Consider the following 21759-nt stretch of genomic DNA (forward strand, 5'->3'; position numbering starts at 1 on the left):
AGGGTGATATGGCTGCTGGCAGCCATAGATCCAGAATCAGCCTCTACAAATACCTTGTGGGTTTGCCGACATATCTCAGTCTAGTGGCTCATTACTGCAGCCTGAAGAAGCCAAGCGCACTAGGTCCACCGAGGAGCCCTCAGGCGACACGCACAGACTGCGACGTGCCACCATGCACTCTCTCTTCAAGCTCCTGCTGCTCCACCTGCAGGGCTGTGACCAGCGTGCTCTGGCAGCACCTCTATCACCGACACTCCTGTCTCTTCTGCAAGGCTGAGAGCAGAAAGCCCTAAGACCACAGGCAAAGAAAACATGCTCTTTAAGCAGAGAGCAGGAGAAGGACAGGATCTGTGCAGCGTAATGCATCTCGAGAATAGAGTCAACATTCTGCTACACTGTTTCATCTGCCTCTCACTCTGCCTGTCACATTTGCATTTGAATACATCTGTGTTTTAATTTACAAGGAACAAATGTATCGGGTTGCAGGAATTGAGCATGGTGCAATTTCTAGTACAGGTTTTCTGGCTCCAAATCCATTTGATTAAGAGATAACTGCCAGGCCTCAGGGAGCAGGCACCACTATCTGAAAGGTCTGCTCTCACTTTATTAGCATAACATTTAAATTCCTAATTGCTTTGTTATCACATTTTTAGTGTCAGTATTCATTGTCTATTACTGCACCTGCTCCTAGAGGTACAGTACATGTGAATTCTGAGGTCAGTGCTGAATTGTGATACTAGGCAGCTGGATGTCATGTTTTCAGCTCTTTACAGGGTTTTGCTTTAAAATCCCCTGTTAAGACAATTCCAGACATTGATCTATCGCCGCCTCTGAGATTCTGTTCCCAAAGCACTTTCATTTGCGCTGCAAATTAGTGCTGCTTGTTGAATGGAGCCACACCTGGCAGGATGAGCCAGTGAAGACAGTTCAGCTGGAGAGCTCTCCACACCTCTTTAATTACAGCACGAGAACCCAGTGACTTTAGCTGGTGCTTCTCTCTGTTTAAAACACTGGAGCAAATTAAATACCTTGGAGAAAAGCCCTCATCGCATTTCTCTCAGTATTAAATAGTTCTTTGCACAGGGTATTGACTAACACTACAGGCTAATCCACTCTCCTATTCTTTCAGCCTTGTGCAAATGAGGACTGTGTGCACTTGGTGTGTTTGAACAGCAAGCCCAAGAAAGGCCTGGACATCAAGGAGCCTGTGAAGGAATGAGCTCTCTTCCTGCCAGGCTCCAGTCAGAAATGGCCGGACACTGTCCCGAAGCTTGTGAAACAACAGGGTTGGACATGAGCTGCCAGTCTTGAAGTCTTCCTTCTATCTCGTACAGCTCTAACCCTGCAGGTGCTCAATGTTATCGGAAACAGCTCCTGTAGGTTTCCCAAGAACTGAGGCAGCTGGAAGAAATTTGGAGCATTTCTCTGCCTTGTACAGTAAGTCTGGTGTTTTCCTGCCTGCTTATCTCTACAAAAGCTTTAATGTAGGGTCACACACACTCACACAATAAGAATGCTTAATGAATTGAATGAAAGATGATTATTCTTCTTAACAGCCTGCCTAATCTCTGCTAATGATTAAAATTCCAAATCGGTGGATGAAAACTCACACTTGGAATTCTTGGCCTGAAGCCATTTCCTCCTCTTTTTTCACTTGTTCTCGAAGCAATATCACTATACCAGCAATTACTGTACAAATAGGAGGAAGTGGGCGAGCTGCAATAGCATGGCCCTGGCCTGGTGTCACGACAGGGTCATGCGCAGCTGACATAGACGTGGACCGGAGCCTGAGGGGTCCTGGCAGCTCTACAATAGGTGGGGAATTCAGCAGGAACCCCTCATTCATCCTTGAGGCCTTTTGATCAAGATGGGAAAGCTTATTCCTCCTTCACGGGCATCCTGTGCAGCCTCCTGTGTCCTGTTACTGGTGCCCCAAACTGCCAAGGGACCTCTGTGCAATGATGTCTGTCCTCTTGTTTGTCCAGTCAACGAATCTGACTAATTTGTTGGTAAATTAACTAACTGGAGCCCCTTGGGCCGGTCTGAGTGGGAAGTTAGTGCTGACCTCCATCAGACTACAGCACTGGGGGACAGTTCAGATCAGTGCTGTCTGACAGCAGCCTGACTGAGGCTTTGATAAAGCTCCAGAGAGCTGTGGGCTCTGTGGACCCTGGCCCTCCCGTCTCCCTCTGGTCCATCACTTTCAGTTTTACACAGCAGCGATGCACTCAAGCATGTTCTGGACAGCCCTGCACACAGCTGTCAGCTCCCCATTGCTTCAAACAGGTCGTCACAATCCAGAGTCCTCCTCCCAACAATCCTCTGCTCGCTTTCTGTCCACAGCCTGGAACAGCTCAGCAAGACTGAAATAAGGGTAATTTATTTATTTGTAGTCTGGAGAAATATTTAAGGAATGCCCTCTGAGCTATTTTCCCCCCTGTGCAGCTGTTACTATAATCAAAATCGTTTTGCTAAGGTACTGTTTCCCAAACTTTGGATTGGAAGAATGGAACCACGTGCTTGAACAAGAAAGCAGCACAGTGCCGGACCAACCAGAGTACCAGTAATCCAGCAAGGTTTCCATTGAATACCAGTTCAATGGCACTGAGCTGATCCCTGAGGGCAGCCTTGATAGCTAAAGAAAACCAGGGCAGATAAGAGACAGCCAGACTGTCCTTTGACAAAGAAGAGCTTTAAAGCAGAAGAAAGGTGACCAACAAGTGAAGGCCACTGAGCCTATCCTCAGCTGGTTACCAGTAGCTCATGGTTCCAAGGCTGAAGAAGACCTGAAGCCTGGGCAGTGTGATGGCTGTAACGCTGGACTCCATGAACTGTGTCTATTCCTATATCTTACTTGGATCCTATCCTTCCCCAGAGTGGGACACATGCTACACTTTGCACTCTCACACCCTGCCTTATTTAAAGTTCCCAGACTCTTGTGATAGAAGGCTTGGCTCGTATATTAAGTCTGCAGTCTCAGCGCGCAGGCTGGGTTGAGCTCTATATTAAACTCATTCATTCATATATTCCTTGCGTGTGATACCGCTACGGGCGCAGGGCCATTTCCGCAAGCTATTCTGAGGTGGACTGACAAAGGGGTCCTTAAATAACTGTGTTTACTACCCCACGCGAAGCCCTTCCCACGTGCCATGCAGGTGAAGCGACACCTTTATTTTTGAAATCCAAAGACCTTTATTGGTATTTACCACTTTATTTTATCTCAATTTTCACATGAAACATGACATCTTTGCCCAAAACCCTTTATCGTTTGTTTTTTCACTAACTGGAAACTTGTATTGCTCATCTCTTTTACTCTGTGTTCTCACAACTGCAGCCCATTAAAGAGTGAGACCAGGTGATGTCAGGCTAATTTGTTTCTTAGTGGCATCCTTATCTTTTTGGTGGGGAACAACAGTTCAGTGAGTGTTCATGTGTTGTTTACTGCTGAAATCAGTCCTTGACACATATTAATCTCTGAACAGAATGTCGCACTTCTTTCACCACTGTGGACATTTGCACTGTGGCGGGAACAGAATTATCTTGCCATCACCACGCAGAACACAGGGTGCGACCGCCAGATGAACCCAGGCAACGTGAATCCCGAGTCTATTAGCAGATCCTAATTTCATTTCCTGGATGTGCAAGCGGGGTTAGGTGACTCACTGTCCTACTATAGGCAGGGGGAAGACTGAGATTTACTGGGGCCTGAAAATATTTTAGCACAAATCATCAGTACTCAATTACAGACACGCCATTCATTGTTCACCCATTACGACAACAATCCCAAGAACTCACTTTCGCCACACTAACACACAACTGGAGCTTTCACAAATAGCTTATTGTACCACAACAAAAGCAAAAGATACAACAGAGAATGATGAGCACGTTAAATGTAAACAGAAGACTCTTGGGAGCTGGTATAATAATCAGCTGTGGTTCTCCTGTAGTAGTGAAGAAATACCACACTGCATATTGGAGTTGACAGCAGGAATATACAAACCGCAAACCCGATAGAAATAACATTTAATTTTGCAACACTTTAACATAATTTAATAACACACCCAACTTCACACAATCAAGGTTACTGTGATTCTTCATTAGGAGTACGTCAATGCTGTTTTTATAATTTGGGGTTAGAAAGAATCAGCATTGATGAATGTATTTCAAGCCACAATAAAAAGAAAATGTACACTGTAACTTGTAACACCTCCAATTTACATCACAAAATTTCCAGGTTTGCACAGCACTATATTTTATGCAATTCAGAAAGAGGCAACAAAACTTCTGGTGACGTGAAGCAGCCCTATCACATTGTAAACAAGTAGGCTTGTGAATACACCTCTTTTAATCTAATAGAGATATTGCTCTCCACTTTGAGATGGTTTTGCCCATAAATGGAACTTTCTGTGCTGTAATTTTTGGCTGCTATGTCTCATTGAAATAAAGATTAATTTTTAGTATAGCAGGAGACATGTTCTCAGTGTTCTGGTGTCTTAGTGAAGATTACATTTTCTGTTACTTTTACCAGACCAGGTGCTGAAACTGGGACACATATTTTTTGCATCACTGTATATCTAAATATGTGTCATCTAGATTTGTATTTGTTTGGACATAAATCCCCACTAATCAGTTTCACTTTTGTATTTGTCATTACCATAAAACTGCAAGTGTATGTTCCATTAAACACTGAATTAGCAGTCTAACTCTAACCATGGATAGCACAGTCCTGTCCTGGGCCTCTTCTTTTCCAAGTTAGCTGATTGTCATTCACCCCCTCGCCGCTGGGCTTCATAATGCCTGCCCTGGCCTTTTGCCCTTACTAATGACCGCATGGTTGTTGCCCATAGAAATGTACTACAGTGACATCATGCAGACAAGCACAGCCCCAGCTCTGATGCCAATGAGATTGCTCCAGCACGGCGGATCTCTGGGACGGACAAGCTGTTTCCAGGAAAGCCCATATGAAGTAGTGTGGAAAACAGAGCTCGTCACTGTGAAGGGTTGTTTTGTGTTAATGAGGCAGTTAAACCTATCCACTGATATAATACATTTCAGCTTAAGAGTTGATATTTATAGATAGATTTGCCTTAACCATCAGGCAGGGTTGTGAAAGCTACTTTTTTTCTGCTGTATAGCTGTCATTGTGAAACATAAATCACAGGAGCTTATTTGCCCTGGCTGATAAATACTCAACTCTCTTTTATAGATACAGCATCTTAAACATGATGTGGTGGAATTGCTGTGCTACAAGGCTGGGCAGTGCTGTCCAGCCTGATTGTACAGCAGTGTGTTGGCACAGTACTGTGAAGGCGGCTGCACGCCACTGCACTCCTGGCGTTAACGGACTCTAAACTGGGTCAATAGGAAACCATTGCTTCCTCAATGTTCTCCTAAGAAACAGTAGAATTCCATATAACTGATCACTGACTGTGCTTTAACGAAGAGTGCACTGAGGCTGACAGCGAGTTCTGCGAGCTTTGTGGTGTGTTGATCACCCTGTGCAAATCATCTGTGACCAATGCGGAGTCGTGTTGCATGCTCAGGTGCCACTGGCTGAAGTGTGCGACTCATTCATAGGTGACTTAGAGAGTCAGAACAGTCTGCAAAACAATCCGATTCACATCTTCAAGCTGAGCAAAGGCTTTATCATAGTCACCCAATAAATTTCTTCAATCTCAACAATGATGCCTGAATCAGAGGACACAAGGGAGACTTTGGAGAAGTGCTGACTACCAGACTAAAACATTTAACACTAAGAACAAGAGACACCTCCTTGGCTGTTTGGGTCAGGAACAACCTACTCAGCCATATCTGGAAGCCGTTGCCCCAGCTTCCCTTAAGAAAAGCAAATGCTAGTTTCTTCAACATAGAAGTACATCTGGATCTGGGCAGGCTGGTAGGCTCTAATGTCAATTTGGAAAAGGAAAAAGAAAAAAATATTAAAAATCTCTTCAGTTTGGTCTCCCTGGGAAGGCAGAGAAAAATGCCATTTATTTCTTATTTGAACTGGAGATGTGAAAACAGCAGCATGTGGCCTTTCACTGCTGATCCTTGGAAGAAACCAACAGAAGTGGTTTCAGTCACAACACAAAGCTTTTTTATTTTCTACAAACCAACAGTGCAAAACTAAATTATAAAAAAGAAAATCAAACTGAAAAAGCAACCCCTGTAAGCCTGCTTTTAAAAAGAAGTTTGGCCATCCTGATCAGAGTGAAGTACAGCCTGCCTGAACACTGGAGCAGCATTATTCCATTAATGAAGGGCTCTACACAGGTGTCACACCTGACAGTCACCACAGGGATTTGCATGTCCTTGATTTCCAGAGCAAAGGCAAATCATACAAGCAAATCACCTCACCTTCTCAGCAGAGACACCAGTGGGTTTTTGTGGGATAGTCCCCAGATATCTGTGTCTGTGTGTGTGTGTGAGAATGTGTGTGTGTTTGTGTTTGAGCGCGTGTGTGTATGTGTGTGAGCGAGTGTGTATGCATGTTGCAGAGGAAGGTCCAGAGATGATCCAGCAGGCCTGCAAAGTCTAAACAGAGAGCAGGTGAGTGAGGTTTCAACAACTTCTAAGCCAAACCCGGAGAATTATAACTCGTGTTTTTTTTTAATTTAGAGAAATTAAGAGAAACATCAGAAGTAAGTGCTTTTTACAGCCCACTGAAAATTCAAAAACAGAAAAAATACACTGTACTGAGCTACAGGCACTGTTGAAAAGGACATTACAATTACCAAGTGGTAGACAGAGAGGAATAAGTAATAGGTTTATTCTATGCTGAAAAGAGAAGAAAGAAAACACAACGTTTTAGTTGTGGACCCTTCTTCGGGTGAAAGAAGACAGAGAATATTACATTAGAGGCAAAAAGTAATTCAAACCATTTTTCGGTGCTGCTACCTTAAAGAAACTGTTAGAGTGAGAGTGAATCATTTCTGAGATACTAGGAAATTAATAATAAAAGATGATAAAAATCTAGTAAAGGTGCAAAATGCATATTTTTCCAATGCAGTATGTCTATAACATGCCCTACGGCTCTGTGTTGCAGAAGGAACTCCAGACAAATTTGGTAATTTTATCACAACTGACACTGAAGTTCCACAGGGGCTTTCACAGTTAAAAATGAATAAATCCCTGGGCCTTGGTGGTACATACCCAATCACGCTTAAAGAAATGAGGAATGTCATACACAGATCACACAGATTGAAGAATTGTAAAAGTAAAAGAAAAAGGTTTAGAAAACATGAAGTAATTCTTGATTCTGGTAATGTATGGAAACACTAGAGGTAAATCAGATTAATATTGTACTTGGAAAACAATAACATTTTAAGAGATATCCATTATTAATTTAGAAATGTAACCGTTTAGACTTCTTTCAACAAATAGTAAGCATAGTAGATAGCACAGAAATGATATTATAGCCCTCTCGGGTTCAGGTGGGTATGCATCCCCACCGCTGCGGACTCGAACCCAGGCCTCTGGCATCACTTAGTAGGATCCCAGCTAGTTGAGCTAAAGGGAAATCTCCCATCAGCCCGCCCGCTGCGGTCCCTGCTATTCACAGGGAAGGGGGGTGATGTCACCGCGCTGGTAAGCCGGCTCGCACAACCTGCAATGTCGGCCGTGTGCATTACAATATATTTAGATGTCCAGAAAGCTTTCTGATAAGGTCCCTCATAAAGTTTAATTCTCAAATTGAAACCTGTGGGAATTCAAGGGAATGTCTGCATGCAGAACTGGGTAAGAAACATTACAAAGCTCGTCACCTTAAAGGGCACAACTTCTAATTGGGCAGAAGCAAACAGAGATGTGCCACAGTCATCCATTTCAGCCTGATTGTCCTTCCTGATCCTTATCGATGATATCAGTTCTATTACATTTAACCTTCTAGTTGAGATTGTAGATGACAGAAAAATAGGGGGGTGTGGCAAACACAAAAAATGGTCAAGAACCTTAACAAAATCATGCTCTGGGCAGATACCGGGCAAATGAAATTCAACCTAGTGGGAAGGTAGTGGGAACATTCTCCTTACATATTGCTTGGGTGATTCAGAGCTGCAGGACCTTACACACGGCCTTTCCCATGACAGGAATCTGGGTGCTTGAGTAGATTCTTGTACATCCTGCATGTTTGACAGCAAATAAATAAAAACTCAAGATTTTAAAAACACTATGGAGACCTCATTTAGAATATGATGTTTAGTTTTGGTCACTGTAGCATTAAAAGGATAAAACAACCATTGAACGCGCTCAAAGAATAGTAAGAAGAATGATTCCTGGTCTCGGGGGATTGTCACATTCATGCAAGTTCAATAAGCTAAATCTGTGCAGCCTAGAAAAAGAAGATCAAGTGCATCCAAGTATATAACACCTTACGCAGAACAGACTGGGTCAATCGAGGGCAACATTTCACTCTAAGCAATAAAAGAAAGATACAGGGTCACAACTGGAAACTAAGAAGGATTTCCTTTAGAATGTAGAGTAAGACGAGCTTCTTCACACAAATCATTGTGGGCAGCGCAAAAGGCTTCACAGCCAGGTTTTCTAGACTTTATTATTGGAGATCCTAATTGAGACTATAATGAAACTATATGACCAGATGAGCTAGCGGGTTCGAACGGCCTCCTCTAGTTTGTAACCTTTCTGACGTTCTCAATTACTTGTTAATGCAGAATGGTAGACAGAGAGACAGACAGGGCATACAGGCCAACCCTTGATGAGATAACATGCACATCAGAACTGGTGGCCCCAGCTCTCCCAGCCTGTTCCAGCTTCTCAGGGAGCTTGTCCACATTAATGAGGACAAACACAGGAATTCCCAGAGTGCGAGAACAAGACAAGGCACAAAGACTCCAGAGATTCCAGCCTCCACTGATTCAAACACACTCAAGATTCTTTTAAAAAATTAGAATCAATCAATCAAAGTTTATTTATCAAATGCACAACAATACAACATGCAGCAATAGTTGCTGGCAATTAAATGTCTTTTCTACAACCTCACCGGGTGGGGGGTTACAAATTAAGGTTACACAAAATAAGATTACATAATAATAGATAGTAATGTAATAAAAATTGAAAAAAACAAACACAGACAAAACTCAATATAAATAGAGCTGCTATGTGTCCATGGTGTATGCAATATATTATGTCCAAGTAGTGCAGTATGCACGGTACAGTGAAAACAGTATGTTTGTAGCCATTACGGGTGATTTGCTAAAGGAGCTGCAGGTTGGCTATTTAGCAGTCCTATTGCCTGGAGGTAGAAGCTGTTCCGTCATCTGTTGGACTTTGACCGAATGCTTCTGTACCATTTACTGGACAGTAGGAGAGAAAACAGTCTGTGACTGAGATGACTGGGGTCTTTGAGAGGTGATCAGGTTCCTCAGTGTTGCTCAACTCATTGGAGTACTGTTCTGTGAAACAAAATCTGTAACAGAACACCTTTGAGCACTGTGTTTTGTTTAAAAAACTAGAGCAAAAGCTTTCATTTACAGTAGGTAGCAAACCTCCTTATTTGAACAAGTAATAGGTTTATTCCATGCTGAAAAAAAGAAGAAAGAGAACACAACGTTTCGGCAGTTGAGCCTTCTTCAGGTGTGCACACCTGACGAAGGCTCCACGGCCGAAACGTGTTCTCTTTCTTCTTTTTTTCAGCATGGAATAAACCTATTACTTGTTCCTTTGCAGCCTACGCATGCTGACGCAGCTACCCACCTGAACTACTACCTCCTTATTTGAATAGTTGAAACTTTTAAACCTTGAGTTAGGGGAGCTTTAATGTATTTAACTGTGTTCAGCTATTCCAGCTTGTGTAAATCGTGTTTGTCTTGTCTGCTGATCAAGAGAGAAAACTGGGATGGAGAGAAACAGAAGAAGACAGGCTTCCTGTTTGTGTGAAGCACGCAGTTAATTGTTAAAAGGTTACTCCACAGGAGCCGGAGGCAAGGAATAAACACCTCGAAATGAAAGCAGAAGGACTGTGAGTCAGCGCTGATTCCGCATGAAGAAAAAGGGGATGTTCACCAGTAAAGACCACCATGTCAGTACTAAGAGGATTGCTTTTCTGTGTTGGGGGGGGTCACTCAGTGTGGTTTCAGGCCCTGTCTTTTCCTAATTTCAGGGCAGTGACCCAGCATGTGGGAATGCTGTTTCTCCTAAAGCAGCACAGAGCAATCTGTCCCTTGGGATCTCTGTCAGGGACTTAAATGTCTCAATGGTCTCATGGTCAAAAGTCAACATGCTGAGTTTTGTTCTTGGAGAGATCAGAGGCTTGGGGTGGCTCTGGGAACTCTGTCTTCCTCCTGGACTGAACAGTCCACTGCAGACAGGAACAAACTTTCAGAGGGACAGAACACCATTTGAGAGGAAGTTACAGCATAAAAATAAAAGGTCTTGGGTTATTTAGAGATGCAGAAATCCACTCCTCTGCAGCTCCACTTCCTCTGACCCCTGACAGCATCAGTTAGGGAATTTTGCAAAGCTGGATGCCATTAGGGTGTTTCCATTCTTCTATTAGTGCTCACTATGCTTTGCCCCCCGTACCCATCTATCTGCTCTGTCTGTGCAGCTCTGCTTCTTTTGAGATTTCAACAGGGCTCTTTTCTCAGGTTCCTTGCCCTGATGGCCACAGGTCAGCCCTACAGATATTTGCCATCTGATAGAGAATTACATTAGCTTTGATGGTCTTCATTTTTTAAACCACTGGTAAATGAAACACGTGTTTTTCTTTTGCTATAGAAACAAAAAACATTGATAAAAAAAACCATCTGAGCTCTTATCGTTAAAGCAAAACACTTTCCCTGAGAACTGGCAGCTTCCCCAGTAGGTGGAGAAACAGGGAAACTGCATTGAAGTGAAGCCTCCGGCTCCAAGCTCATGCAGCCGACTAAAGGAACTGATTAAGAGGTGAGGAGAGCGACTGGAAAACCACAGATCTGTCTTCCTTGCTGGCACTGGTGGATTATCTAATGAACTAGCAGGAAATAATGACCAAATGAGTTCGGGCTTAGATAACGCCAAGCAGAAAGATTTGTAGTGATTTAAAATAAGCCGAGCTGTTCAGTGGACAGGATTTTTCAAATCAGAATGAGTGGAGTGGAGAGTCTCGGGAAAATATAATGAAGATAAGTTTAACTTGTTGGATTTAATAATCACACAGACAGTGACTGAGGCAATGCTCACCATCAACCAAACATAATACTTAATACTTAATAAGAGGATGGGCATAGGTATTCACATTGAATTACTCAAAAAGACCAATCAACTACAATAAAGCCAGGACAACAGCAAGCCTTCTAAAGAGGTAGTATCCATGCAAGGAGCAGGCACTCGTGGAGCAAATTAACAAAACCGCTGGCAATGGACCTTCACAGATAATTACTAAAGGATGTTTTATGGTGCAAGTAGTGGCGATTGTTTTGAAGTATTGTGAAAAACATCTAGATGTGTTCCAGTCACGATCTTGTCACAGGATGGAGGGACTCTAAGTCATTGATCAAATTATCAGAGCTGCACCTCTCTCTGAAAAAACCTCCACCCACTGTTGCCCTATGAAGAAAGGCCCCATCTAGCCTGTTGGTGCTTTTGCAGACAGTTTGTAAAATAAGCCAACATGACTGATGTTTTTACAACATGGCTGGGCAGTTTGTTCCACACTCTTACAACCCTTTGAGTTAAAGCGTGCCTCCTGTTCTCAGGACTGGGAGATGACAGCTCCCACCACTGCATCTCCTGTGCTGTGTCTTAAACCACAAATAAAACACTATCTTATACTGTACCTCTATACCTCACAAAAGTAAAGTCAATCCTTCACTTCTAGAAAGTATGTGTTGCCCTCATGCTTATTTACATATGAACTGGACAGATGCACTACACTATACAATGTTTATCCTGCTATATACAGTATATCTGCCCACTGACATTTAATCATTTTAAAGAACAAAACAAATTAATTCAAAAATAGCATACTGAGTCGTTATAGTCATAAATACTAGCTGTGAGAACAGGACCCCTGGGATGGGGCCCCAGGTCTCTCTCTACCTCACACCCCTGTCCCCTTCTGCTCTGTCAAGATGACAGGAGCCCCTCATTAAACACCTCCTCACATACAGCATGGCCCTGAGGCATGACTAATTCTCTTCTCACCCCAGAGCTCTGAAGAGGCTCTCCATTGCTTTCCAGTGGCTGACCAGCTCTCCTGGGGGCTGAAGCACGGAGCCCGGCATGAGCAAACCAAGGCCTTAATGAGAAAGTAAAGAAACCTGAAGGGGCTGGGCTTTCCTGCACAAGAAGACCCACAATGAGGTTCTACACGTGAGGAACCTGCTCCCTAACAAAGCAGACAGCTTGCCTGGGGGCCTGTTAGACCCCTTGAAGTCCAGCCAAAGCAGACTCCAGGCTGCTAGAACTTTAGGGGATCAGTTCACTGATGACAATAAGCTAGACGGCCTCCCCTCCCCTTAACAAAGCTGTGAGAGCAGCACCACCGGTTGATACTCACTTCACCAGAACCACGTTTCAACAGATGAAATTCCTCCTGAACAGGTCACAATTACAAGGAAACATGCTGTGAAGAACCCACTGCACACTCTGCTAGTGTCACCTGTTTGTTTATTGATGATAAGTGAATATTTTATCATGTCTGGTGTATTTTCTGTCTGTATTTCCACTGTAGCTGCACCATGTCTGCATGTTTCTTTGGGTGTCTTAATGAAAATACAAGCTTGGGGAGCTGCCTGTTTATTGTTACAAAATATACTTTTAATCTCAAGATCTCTTGGTTATTTATTACTATTCATTGGACTCCTCAGTCTATAACTAATCCCTCTCCCCGCAGTTTCTGACACCTGTGCTTTATTGTTGTTCAGATCTGCTGTAACTGAAGCTTCTCATGTTCAGAACAATTAATCTGTGAGGATGTTGTTTAACAGCAATAACAATAAATAAAAAAGAATAAAACAGCTGCCTCTGCATATGAGGAGCTGTAGACAAGTCAAACATCAGAAAGGCAGAAAGATTGCATCCATACATCTTTATTAGCACTTCAAAAATATTCTGCTAACTATTCTGCTTGTTTAAGCAGCCTTGATTTACTTTCATTGTCGAGAGGAAAAGCAGTGGAGTGGAAAAAGAGGAAAGAGACAGGGGGAACGAAAGAGCGGGGGAAATGGAGAGGGAAAAAGAAAGTGAGATTAAATGACAGGCTGCATCCCTGGGGGGAGAAACTTTATTGCATTTTAATGTGAGAGATGGTGAGCTCTTCCAACTGTGACAGCCTCCCAGAGACCCCCAGCTGACTGACAGCTCGACCACTTAATCGTGGGCTGGGGGGCCATTAACCCCTGCACTGCTGCACAGCACCATGGGAATGCTGACCCGACTGCTGGGCTGACTCTGACCCCTGGCCCCTGACCCCTGAGTCCTCAGAGACTCAAAGTACAGCAGTGTAGACACAGGCAAACACATGGACTTGTTAGACAGACAGAGCGTGGGCTGTCTCGTGCTGCAATCTTCAACACTGAGTTAGTTAAAGACTTTTCTTTCCTCTTCTTCTCTGAAGCACAGCATGACTGGGAACATTGTTCCGCTCAATTTATCCCATTCAGAGCCTCTGTGGGCCCTGTCCTTTCCCAATAGGTTGTGGACATCACATGAAGATGGGCTGAGCCCCACATCTGAGTGCAGGTTACTGTTCAGGACTGCAGAGGTTCAAGAGCATCTGAGTATCCACATGGGACAGAGGAGGTACACACACACCTACCCGACTTAAATTCAAACCACACAATACAACATACTTCTGCACGTATGAATACGCATTATACACATGCCAAAGAAGCAGAACTCTCAAAATGCCTAAAGAATAGATGATACTCCTGTGCTGCTCGAGGATTAGCTCAGCTCCAGGGATTTTTTAAGATGTAAAGTACACTGGAGAATAATACACCTTAGCTAACCACAGAAATTCCTGAATACAGTAGAGTTTGTATATTTCTAATTCCTGTGAACAGGAGAAATAAGAAGTAAAGAACACTCATTAAGTGCTTACTTAATGAGTGAAAACAGTGAAAAGTGTTTTTTTTCCCACACGTTCTCATTAGCTGTCTCCCACTGTTCATCATTTGCTCAAAAATGTAACCAGTAAATGACAAAGCCTGGTGCTGAGGAAGTCTGTCACATGAATATACTGACTGCCTTGAAAGAGGAGCCACCCATTCTGAAATGTGCTGTGGAATGTTTTGTAGGGAGATCTCTTCCTACACCATTAGCAATGTAGAGAATAAGGAATTAGAATTTGAATACACTTTCAGCATCTGTCCTACAGGGGGATAAAACAGACCATTGAAATGTTAGTAAAGCAAGGAGGTCAGAGTCTCTGTTAAGATTTTTAGGGCTTCATGTCCTTTAAGCTTGACAGACACAAATACAGAGGGGCGTTATTCCCTCAGCATGGTCTCAGCTTTCCCGAGCCGAAGGAAATTGTCTACATTCCCAGCCCCCTTTTTTTTCCTGGTCCCCCTCTCCCTCTCACACTCTCTATTGGAATGCTCTGACCCTTTGGGACTTTACTTACTTTTTCTGCTTCTCCAGTCAAAAAACTCCAGAGTTAAACAAAAGGCAGCTCGATGGGCCATTTGAATTTGAAACAGGACTACAACAAAAGATGGAGTTTCAGAGTGAGAAACTTGAGGAGCTCGGAGACATTTACTGCCACCATCACAAACAGCGAGCTCAATACAGACGCTAAGAGTGGGAAAGAGCAGGGCCAGCAAGCTCATTACACTGTAGAGATCCAGCTGCTGCAGACAGGACACATAGAGGCTGTGCTGTGGTGTTGGAGACCTGAGAACTACAGATGCCTCCAGATTTCTCTGAGAAATCATGATAGGCCAAGGCAAACAGCCTCACAACAAACTGGAACTTACAGCCATCACACAGAGCAGAGAAGCTCCAGAGAAGCATTTAAATTCTGCCTAGAGGAAAGAATCGCCCTTCAGGTTGCTCTTACAATGAGCAGAGAGGGAGGAGCTACGTGAGGCAAAAGAGGAATTGCTTCTATCTTCTCTTTCCACTCCTCATCTCAGAATCCTTACCTGCCTGACAGCAGAGTTTTGCAAGAAATTCATCGGTCATGCAAAGGCTGTGACCCAGCGAATTGGATTTAGAATTACATTCTGTACACAATTATGTATTGCAATGCGCACACACTGTAATGCTTTCCTAATTTCGAGAGAAGACAAGCCAGGGGATGAGTAGGACCCAGACCTTGCAATTGCCCACTTGCCAACAAAAATGTGAAAAATGAAGGTCTGTAAAACAGCTGGTCTGGACTGTTCTCCCATGTGGCCCGGGAATTCAAGGGAACCAGACGGGAGAGCTTGTGCAGGACAGGGGACAGCGGAAGGGCAGTCTAGATGTTCCTGCGTTTATTTCAGGTGCCTCATATGTGTGCGTGTGCACATGTTCACATACACAAGACCCAGCTGCACAAACCGCCCGCAGTTCTCTCGGCCAGCCGGTTCTTACAGACGCTGCGTTATTTATCGGAACCTGACAGCGACACGTGTCATGATCCGAATGCAAATCAGCCGAAGTGTGAAGCTGAAAAGCTGAAAGGACGGTAATGACGCTTTAATCACAGGAGTGTTAATAGGATTTTTCAGATCTGACATTTGGACTGAGATCATGCTATTGACAGCAGAACCAATGAAACCCTCCAACACCCAGAAAATTCATTTAGCATAGGAAATGAATATTAACAACCATAATGACATTGTTACTACAAATCAGGGAAAATGTTTTTAATTTTAAACCTCAAGCGAATAAGATAAATCAATTTATAATCTCCAAGACGATAATGATAAGATTATCCAAGAAAATGGTGTTATGCAATACAATGGATTGGTCGTTATAAAGAATATTCGGGACAGCGAACCAAATTAAATTTGCCTCCTGACAAAAAAGCAGCATACTAAAAGGTGAAGAACCCCTGCCAACACACACACAAGGGTACTGCACAGTTTGAAGTGCGATTCCTCATAAATCAAAGACATTTCTACAAACCTGAAATTAACTAATACCAGAACTACAGCTCGTCCATTCACATGGCAGAGATCGGCCGCCCAGCCCAGTCTGTGGCTGCGAGCAGAGCCCCAGACCCCTGCACAGCTCTCTCACACAGCGCAGAGCCGAGAACATCTTCCCGGACCCCGAGCCGATCGGTCTCGCTCACTCACCGGGTAGCCGGAGATCAGCCCTGTGCTCGGCGCTTCGAGCTGTCCGTGTTTCCACACAGCTCTTCTTCTCCCGAAGCGAAAACCAGAATGCTGGGGAGGGAGGGGGGGTCTGAGGATGTCGACGGTGCCAATTCCTCGGTCCCCCCTGCCGTCCCTCCCCCTCCTGGCTTCTGGAAACTATTCCTCCTCCCGGTCGCACCTGTCTCTGTCCAGAACAGTGGCAGTCCTCCGCCGTGACATCCTTAAGACAACTGGTTTGTCGGCTTGTGTCCCCCCACCCCGCGGGGCTTCCTCTGAACACACACGACAATGCTCCTCTATGCCCGATCAACACCTGGCATTCCGCTATCGCGGCGCGGCGGCGCTCCTGCCGGGCAGCGCTACGCAATCCTGAGGCAGTCTGGAATCTCTGCAAGCGGAGCCTGAGCAATGAGCCCAAGGAACGCGGACAGCAGCACTCAAGTCCCAGACCAGCTGTGTCGAAAAGGGCATCTGTGTTTTTCTTCTTTCAATAACACTTGTGTTCCTAACCCATTCTCACAAGAGTTCAGCTGCCTTCCGTAGCCGCGCACGCCTGCTGGTTTGTGTCCATCAAAATAACGTCGCCGGTCGCTTAATATTTTTTTGTAGTTCAGTTCGAAGAAAATGCTGCTCTATTGTTTACAATATTGTCTTTCACTGTGCTCGCACAGCCCTGTTTTGGAGAGTGTTTCTTCGGTCTTTGGTTTACATACCATGTTCCTCCCCTGTTCGCTTCTTGTACATTGTCAAGGCAGGAAGAACAGGAGCTCGGCGTCTCTCTAGCGGTGAAACACACTGCCAGCATCTCCAACACCCTCTCTTGCGCGGCCGCTCTCTCTCTCACGGTCGCGCAGCGGCTCAACGGACCCGGAGTGGAAACCAGATCGCGAATCAGATCGAGGCAGCGCGAACTGAACTGGGAAGGGGGATTTAATTAATAAACAGCAATAATTAATAATATTTTTTATTAATTAATTAATAAACAGACCTCTCTCCTCGTTTGTAACATTCAGGAATTGACATTCATTCATGTTTGTCGAAGAATGTAATGTACTGAACACCTGACCTGTGCAAATGATTAGCAACTGAAGACGATTTACATATATGGTCTGTGTTGGCAGAGCAGAAGACTCCTTGCTCATGCTGCCTGGGCAGCTGCCCGGCATGTCCGAGCAGGAGTCTGACCACCTCTCAACCCCACAGGCCTCCGGCAAAGCACTGAGGTCAAACCAAGGGGTTTGGGGGCAGTGCCCCAAGTACCCACTATTAAAGATGTTTGGTTCAAGGCCGACATGTGGGGGGCTTTAAACTGCCTTGAGAGCAGCTCAGTCGTGAAAGCCCTCCAGCAAGCTCAGTCATGTGCTAAGGAAAACAGAGACAGGGCTCTGGGCAGCTCAGCCAGGAAACCTCCAGTACCGGCCAAGGTTGAAGGGTACTCATGATTAATGACGATCAACGACATGATTTAGATGTTACAATAATGGATTTTTAAACAAAAAATGACTTCATTTATCATTATTACATTGTAATAAATAGTGGCATGTTAGTTGTTAGGATTTAGAAGTTGAAGAGCTTAGATAATTAAATATATACAATTCAATTTATTTTTATATAGCACCTTTCACAACAAAGTTGCCCCAAGGCCCTTAACAAAGCTGTGTGACAGTAAATGACATTACAATACAGAAAGAGAAAAAGCCAGAAGACAATACAGAAGAGGAACCAAAAACTCCTCAGTAAGGAGAAAAAAAACCTCTAGGGGTCCAAGTTCAACTGGCTGCCTAACCACTCTGGGCATGCTAACACTATACAATTCTAAAAAAGTACTAAATGTGGAGTATTAGGTCTTAGCAGTTCTCTGTAGACCAGCAAATCCTCCAAAATGATAGCTGCTTTCGCTATGGCTTTCTTGGATCCATGGCAGTGATGCAGCATCCAACTCAGATGGTGCCCAGAACAGATGTATCTACCTGGTGGGCCAACACAGAGACACACAATGGCATGTACAGCAGCACCAGCAGCGATGGTTACAGCAGGCTATGATGTAAGGCGTGAGTAGGCTAGACTGAAGTAATTGGTTTTCAGTCTGAATTTAAATCCTGAGATTGACTCAGCATCCCGTACATACGCTGGCAGACTGTTCCATAAACTAGGGACCCTGTAGCTAAAAGCTTTACCTCCAGTTGTTTTTTTATTAATATGTGGAATAAGAAGAAGACCTGTGTTCTGCGATCTAAGTTGGTGACTTGGATTGCATACATTAATCAGCTTCATTAAATAGACAGGTGCCTGACCTCTGAGAGCCTTGTAAGTAAAGTCTGCCCTGTACCTAACAGAAACCAATGGAGAGAGCTAAGTACTATATAGGCGTTATGTGGTCGTACTTTCTTCTCCTGGGAAAATAAGTATCTACATCTACCAGTGCTTTTTTTGAAAATAAAACTGAAATGTTTTCAAAAGAAAAAAAATACTTTTTCAATATATGTTGTATAGTTATATAGTATATAACTATAACTAATATATAGTTACATTCTAATATATGTAGGTCCCCTTTTCAGGCCATAAAGGCCCATGGGGGGCAAGGGACACCATTTTTCTTGACCATCCAACACTGGAAGTAGAGTGGTGTGGTTAGCACCACACTCCAGCCAGCTTGTTACCCCCACTACTCATTTAGAAAGCAGGAGCTGGGAGCTGTCTGGAAGGAATTAAAGCAAGCTACATCACTTACCACTAACTGGGATTGAACCCAGGGCCTTCCAATCAGGAGATAGACACAGCTGTCGTCTGAGCTACCACAGCTCCTAGAAGTTAGGCAGTTACATTAAATGTAATTGGTCAGCCCCATGGTCTATTCTCTCCTATACCATCATGTTTAACAGTTGTCAATTAACTCATAAATATCCTAAGCTAAGACATAAAACAATTTTTGATAATCTAAACAAATTTATTAATTAACACAGTATTGAGAACATTTAGGACAATGGTATAAAGACCCATCAGTGCTCAAGGATCATAAATATCTTTATTGAACCATTTGCTTAACTAATCTGATCCATGATTTCTAGGTGCTACCAGTCTTGTTAAGTATCTGGTGATTCAAGCTGGCTTGCTGTCAATGACCAAGGGATGGTGCTCTCCAAGACCAGGGGGGGAGAACAGACAGTGACATTTATCCTTTAATTTGCTCTCTGGAGAAAAGCACAGTGTGGACGTTGTGCTTTGAGTTAAACACAAGGTGAGGGATCACAGGAAATGCAATCTGGATGAATGTATGTCTTAGTTTCCATAACAACACATACCATAATATCTGCCTGACCAATGATTTTTACTGTAAGGAATCTCCCAGGAATGCATCTTGGAGACAAAGAATGGGAGACACTGAGAGACAAATGTGTGTGAGAGGAAGAATTTTTCCTGCTGAAATGATTTTCTATGCATATTCCCATTTCATACACAGCTTCTCATTTGATATACTTACTGCTTAATAGCAACAGCACAAGGTTTAAAATGCGAGTGAGAGGGAAAGCAGAGTCAGTCAGAGAGAGGGAGAGAGAAGAGAAGAGAGGAGAGTGAGAGGGAGTGACAGAGAGAGCAGGGTAAATGTTATCTCCTTTGGGAGATCTGCAGTGATTAGAGACAGAACATAAACATTTTGACTCCTTCTGCTGCATCGTCTTATGCTTTCCACAAGTGTTTTCAAAGAGTACAAGAATTAACCATTCCGGGCCAGGAGTAGATCCTGAGTCTGGATGTGAAAAATACATGAATTCAGACACCCTCTCCTGGCAAAGCAGAGCCAGACAGAGCACAGGGTGTGCGCCGTGTGTTGCCAGTTCACTCCAGGACACAGAGGCAAACATTGTAGCGTGTGCTCTGTCACTCCAGGGAGCACAGAATGCACATCATAACTCCTCTGAGGGAGACAGGGGTCCTGAGCTGAAGGGGGTTAATTACTGACCTGTGCAGTGGGTGTCTCCATTGACAAAGATCAGAAAGAATCCCTATTGCTTTCCTTTTAATTAATTAATTGCTTACACTTAATATAGTGCTTTTCTGGATACTCCACTCGAAGCACTTTACAGGTAATGGGGATCCACTTCACCACCACCAGTGTGCAGCCCCACCTGGATGATGCGACGGCAGCCAAAGTGCGCCAGAACGCTCACCACACATCAGCTATAGGTGGGGAGGAGAGCGGAGTAATGAAGCCAATTCATAGACGGGGATTATTAGGAGGCCATGATTAGTGAGGACCAATGGGAAATTTGGCCAGGACGCAAGGCTTACACCCCTACTCTTTTCGAGAAACTCCTTGGGATTTTTAACGACCACAAAGAGTCAGGACCTCGGTTTTACGTCTCATCTGAAGGACGGCGCCTGTTTACAGTATTGTGTCCCCGTCGGTATACTGGGGCATTAGGACCCACACAGACCGCAGGGTGAGTGCTCCCTGCTGGTCCCACTAACACCGCTGACAGCAGCAACCTTAGTTTTTCCCAGGAGGTCTCCTATCCAGGTACTGACCAGGCTCACACCTGCTTAGCTTCAGTGGGTTGCCAGTTGTAAGTTGCAGAGTGATATGGCTAGCTGGCCATTTTGGTCCTAGCCTCCTTTTTTCTTACTTTCGGAGAAATGGATTCTTGATTCCAGTCATTTATCAGTTTTTATTGTGAGTCAAAGAACTCAAAGCAAGGATCTTAGTATACTTCCTCACCCATACAAATAACATGTAAATGACTCTGACATTTCTAGAAGACATGATGTATTAATTTCAGGACTCCCCGATAATTCTCATCTGCCCCAAGCCTGGTCGGAATACAAGAGGAAGACACATGTGTACCAGAGGAAAACCTGATTAATCTGCACTTGCTTTGCCCTTCTTCTCTGATATACATCTCTAATCTTTCATCCTCATGAAACCCTGGCACCCTGTCCAGCCCAACCTTTCTTTCTGCTCCAGGTCAAATTGCAGCTCAAAGTAATATAGGAATCGCAGAGTGCATGCACACCCTTCTCTTGACTGCTTGTAACATCATTTCACTCGTATTAAACTTTTCAATGAGTAGTTTAAAGTTATACAGTAGTGACAGTACATTCTAAAATTCTTCTAATGTTTCCTTTGTGCATCAGATGCCGTGTCTTCTCCAGGCAATTTTCTTTTTTGACAAATCCAATATTATTGTCGCTCTCTACCCATCTTCTGCACGGATCTGGGCCTGGCCTGGTCTGTGTGAGCTGTGAGCTGCGAGCTGTGGGTGGTGGGGGCGTGCGTGCTTGGGTCTTGTTGTTTACAGTTCACTGTCAAAATGCTAGAACTGGGGTCAGCTGAGAGACTGTAGTCCCTGTCACCCATCTCAGAAAGAATGAGTTAACTATCTCCCGTTTAGGGGATGGGGAGCAGAATGCAGAGCATGGTGAGCCCATACTGACAGAGGGCAAACAGCTGAGCAGGGTGAGAGGCTATTGGGAGTAAAAGAGCAGAGATCTTTGGCCTCTGACTGGTTTG

The 21759-nt window shown here is 44.1% G+C and overlaps 1 protein-coding gene across 1 annotated transcript in view; it reads right to left on the reverse strand.

Moving 5' to 3' along the window:
* sema6bb (sema domain, transmembrane domain (TM), and cytoplasmic domain, (semaphorin) 6Bb) overlaps window positions 1-17095 on the reverse strand; it is a 65888-nt gene extending 48793 nt beyond the window's left edge. Inside the window, exon 1 of the mRNA XM_088621743.1 lies at window positions 16230-17095. The gene's annotated coding sequence lies outside the window, so the exon portion shown is untranslated. The remainder of the gene's footprint in view (window positions 1-16229) is intronic.
* Between the last annotated feature and the right edge of the window lie 4664 nt (window positions 17096-21759).

This window comes from Lepisosteus platostomus, chromosome 27 (assembly GCF_059453375.1).
Source record: "Lepisosteus platostomus isolate fLepPlt1 chromosome 27, fLepPlt1.hap1, whole genome shotgun sequence".
In the NCBI taxonomy this organism is placed as follows: Eukaryota; Metazoa; Chordata; class Actinopteri; order Semionotiformes; family Lepisosteidae; genus Lepisosteus; species Lepisosteus platostomus.